Below are 4458 nucleotides of genomic sequence, written 5' to 3'. Positions count from 1 at the left end.
GAGGTCTACGGGTGCTAAGGTTTGAGTGGTTTGAGGGAGAAGTTTTGCTCGCCAAGGATACGACCTTGTGCCTACGTATTCTCAAAGGGATGTTGAGAAAGTCAGAGCAATCGTAGTTCCCACTTATGCTAGTGGAAGCAAAGGATAAGAGACAAATGTCATCTAAATGTTCGATGTATCTAATCTATATCATCACATACATCTGTTTGATTTTGTTTGAAAATCTTTTCATTATAAGCCCTGGGCCATGCCACTTATGGTGCTTAGAATGATAAAGATGTTTTTTAGCCAGCCTTGTGGCAAAAACTTTCAATGAAGTCAGCCTTGTGACAAAAAGTTTTGATTAATCAGCCAGCCTTGTCGCAAAAGTTTCAATGAAGTCAGCATTGTGACAAAAACTTTGATTAATCAGCCAGTATGGTGGCAAAAAGGTTTGATTGATTAGCCAGCCTTGTGGCAAAAAAGTTAAGTTGATTGATTGATTGATTGATTGTGATGATATAGAAGAGATACTCCTATCATAGAGATGATAAATGTCTAATCTCCTAGGGTATTTAATTTGGATATTGGGGATGCTTATAAGAAGCCCGTGGCTCCTTGTACGAAGCCCAAGAGGAGGCTATCCGAGGGTCCTTGCATTGTAAGCCTAAGAGGAAGCTATGGGAGGGACAATCGAGGGTCCTTGCATTGTAAGCCCAAGAGGAGGCTATGGGAGGGACAAGTCGTTTGTACGAAGCCCAAGAGGAGGCATGGTATAGTTGGTTTGAGCTCTTAGAGCGATTTCACCGGGAAACCATACTCTATGTCCTAACCTAAACTAGGGAGATTCTTTGCACGAAGCCCAATAGGAGGCTATGGGGAACCTAGTGTTGTACTAAGTTGAACAAGCATATATAACACAATCATATGAACAAGTATGAACAAACATGGACAATAATGAACAAGTATGAACAATTACATATATATGACAATGTGTGTGTATATAATGGAGTTTATGAAGGAAATATACCTGTAAGCATGATCCATTTGTATACACGGGGCTCGGGACTTATACTTGGGGAGAGGCCCATTGAGTTTATTCAGAAGTTATGTAAACAAGTATTTACAAAGGGCTTTGGGACTTATACCTACATGGAGGCCCATGGTATTTTTGGGAGATTTAAAGAAAACCTTCATTTTTTGATTTGTTGTTCGAAGTTAAAAAAAACAAATTGAATGAGATATATACAAAAAGGTGTGTGTACAGTGAAATACCTAATTTCATGTACAGGAATGGGACTTATACCTATTTGGAGGCCCCTTGTTTTATTTTATAAAACATGGTTGTATGATTTGTTAAAAGCGCGAGGTTTTGAAAATAGTTTGAAAGTTTTTGTTTTGAAAGAAGTTTTCTGTTTAAAGAAAAACTGTACAAAGAAAAGGAAAGGGACTTATACTCTCTAATATTCGAGAGGCCCATTTGTTTTGAAAATGAGTTGCATGATTTGAAAGTGAATTGATTACTGTTATGAAAACAGTTGATTGAGTTTTAGGCTTACCTCGAAGAATGAGAAATCGGATTTCCGAGTTTGAGGTGTTACCGTGATCATCAAGTGATGTGCTTGGAATAAATTGGGATTTAAACAGATATTAAGCATCCACACCAGCAGAATAGAACGTCGGATAAGCTCACAACTTTAAGCATTCCATGATCATCCAGTAATTATTTATGGAATTCTACAGCAAATGGAAGACCAAACAAAACAGACAAATCCAAAAGACAACAGAGAAATAATCTCGAAGTCTTGGATGATGTGAGAAAATTCAAGTAAAATGTGCAACAGTAACCAATTAGAAATTTAAATGATTAACTACACAAAATAATATGAAAATATCAAATTCAAATAAAAAATTAATTCTAAAAGAAGATATTTTTGTGGTTTTTCATGAAAAGATAGAATAATTAGAAACACAAACTTAAATATGCATCTAATATATTTTTTTTGGATTTTTAATAAGGATTAGAAAATAAAACTAAATCCTATATTAAATTAAAATACTAAGTTTTATTTTTTATGAAAACATTTTTAATGAAAATTAGAAGAGAACTAATTAAAAAAGATTAATTGAATGGGCCAGGGGGTTTAACTTGAAAAGGGAGGTGCAGGCCCAAATTACTAAAAGCTAAATGCAAAAATAATAAAAAGAAGTGGATCGGACCGGGTCGGGTCAGTGTGACCCGGATCCGCCTCTGCTTATCACAAGAGTTGGGTTCTTAAAAAACCCTAAAATAACACATAGAGGCAGCGCCTCTTTTCCATTTCCTTCTTTCACGATATTTCTGAAAAAAAACAAAGAGGAACAACAGCCATAGCAACTTGCCTCAATCTCTCAGTTTCTCATGATTTCGCTCGAGTCTATGAACAACAACAACGGCAACTCGCCTCACGGAGCAACAACAACGTCGCCTACTGAGATTCAATCATGGTGGATTTTCGTTCTCATCAGCATTTCTCTTGCAAATGACAATAACAACAGTGGTCTCTCTCGGTGCTCATCTCTCTTGTCGAAGAAAAACGACAACAACAAATTCCCAGGTTGCTCTCGATTCTTTTATGTTCAAGGTAACACAAATCATTTTTTTACAGTTTCTTAAAACCAATTAATTTAGTTTTATGACCATAGCTCAATTGATATCTCCCCCTGTTTCAATTCTGCTCGCAGTGAACAAAAACAAGAACTTTCGGCCTCTTTTGATTGAAGACAAACTCAAGGTTTGTTCTTCAATTTCGTGATCATGGTACCAGCAGGTTTTTTACGACACAGTAATAATAACATATGCTCTGTTTTCGATTTTGAACAAATTTACAGATACAACAATAATTAGCAGCGAGGTTGAGAATGAAGGTAGGATCGACTTACCTACGGCGAGGAGGTGTTCGCCGAATTTTGTGTTGAGGTATGTATCGACCTTTTTTGAGCTTCTGGAATCTACTGCAAATTTGTTGTTGTTACGGTTTTGATTCTGCACCTGTTGCAATTTGTTGTTACAGCTTCACCACAATATCTGTTGCTGGGAGCGTCGATGTTTGATTACAGATGAACAAGAATCGGTTGCTGTGTTGAACCGTTGAAGGTAATTTCTGAACCTAAGATTTGAATTGCGACTTCCTTTCTCCTTCTGCTTGCGCCAATTGTTCCAGTTTGTTGATTCTGCCATCATCTTTTGAATTGTTCTTGCTTGTTGAAGAACAACTTTGAATTGTTGTTGTAGGCTTTTGATGAAGGTGATGCCATAACACCTCTTTGGATATTAGGGAGACTTGAAGATGAACTTCAAGTTGGAACTCTCCACTAAGGTATGAACTACTTCTTCACCCCTTTTCAAACTATGGAACTTTGTAGCTAGGAATTCTCACTTTTCAAGTGGTTTACCAAGAAACTTGAAAACTTATGAGAGAAGAGGGAGAAATGTGAAAGCTAGTAGTATAGTAGCTTTGGTGTGATTAACTTCAAGGAGAGAACTTCCTATTTATAGGCAAAGTTAAGGATGTGTTTGGCATTTGGTAAACTTGATTGGCAAGATATAATCATTGCAATAAGGATAAGAATAAGAATATTCTTTATGACATTATTTCTTATGCAAGTGGAAAAAATCTCTCTTTGATCCCTTTTTGTCTTGAATTATTTTGTTAACTTTTTGCTAATCTCACCCCTTTTTGTTTTGACTTGGGCTTTTGAATATTTTGTTGAACTTTTTGCTAATCTCACCCTTCTTGTTTCTTTTTCCATGTGACATGAGCATTCTTGATGAAAGCATTAAGAAATTTGATTTTGAAGAATGAAGACTTTGAAGATTGAAGAATTCAAGAAAGTCTTTGAAGCTTTACTTTTCTTTTTCTTGTAATTCCAATTCATTCCCACTTTCAATTGTATGAACTTTGTATTATTGAAAATGAATGGAATTTTGAAATGATGTAATTCTTGAATTTTGGATAAAGTCCCTTTTGTAATTCATTTGAAAATTGGAACTTTTTCATGTAAAGAACTCCATTTGTAAATGCTTGGATTTCTCTTAGAATCCTTGAATGAAATTGTTATTCAAGCATGAAGCTTGAATATTCTTGAATGATCTTGAATGGAATTTGAATTCCTTTTGAATAGAAAATGATAGGAAATCCTTTGAATTTTAGGCCTTGAAACATGTTCTTGCCATCATGGATCTTTGAAATAATATGGAACTTGAAATTCTTGAATTCATGGTCTTAGAACCATACTTGAAGCAATTCTTTCAAAAATGAACTCAAAATGGATAATGTCTTCTCTTTTTTTTTTCAAATCTTGAAGAAATCCTTATGGATGATTTTGAACTTGTTCTAAATTCCAAGCAATCCATGTGAAACACTTTCTTTCATCAATGACAAATTCATATGCCAATTCCTTGAACAAATTCCAAACTAATCTCTTGAATCGCACAAA

Source organism: Vicia villosa, linkage group LG4 (assembly GCF_029867415.1).
Source record: "Vicia villosa cultivar HV-30 ecotype Madison, WI linkage group LG4, Vvil1.0, whole genome shotgun sequence".
Classification (NCBI taxonomy): domain Eukaryota; kingdom Viridiplantae; phylum Streptophyta; class Magnoliopsida; order Fabales; family Fabaceae; genus Vicia; species Vicia villosa.
This window is presented reverse-complemented; position numbering follows the sequence as displayed.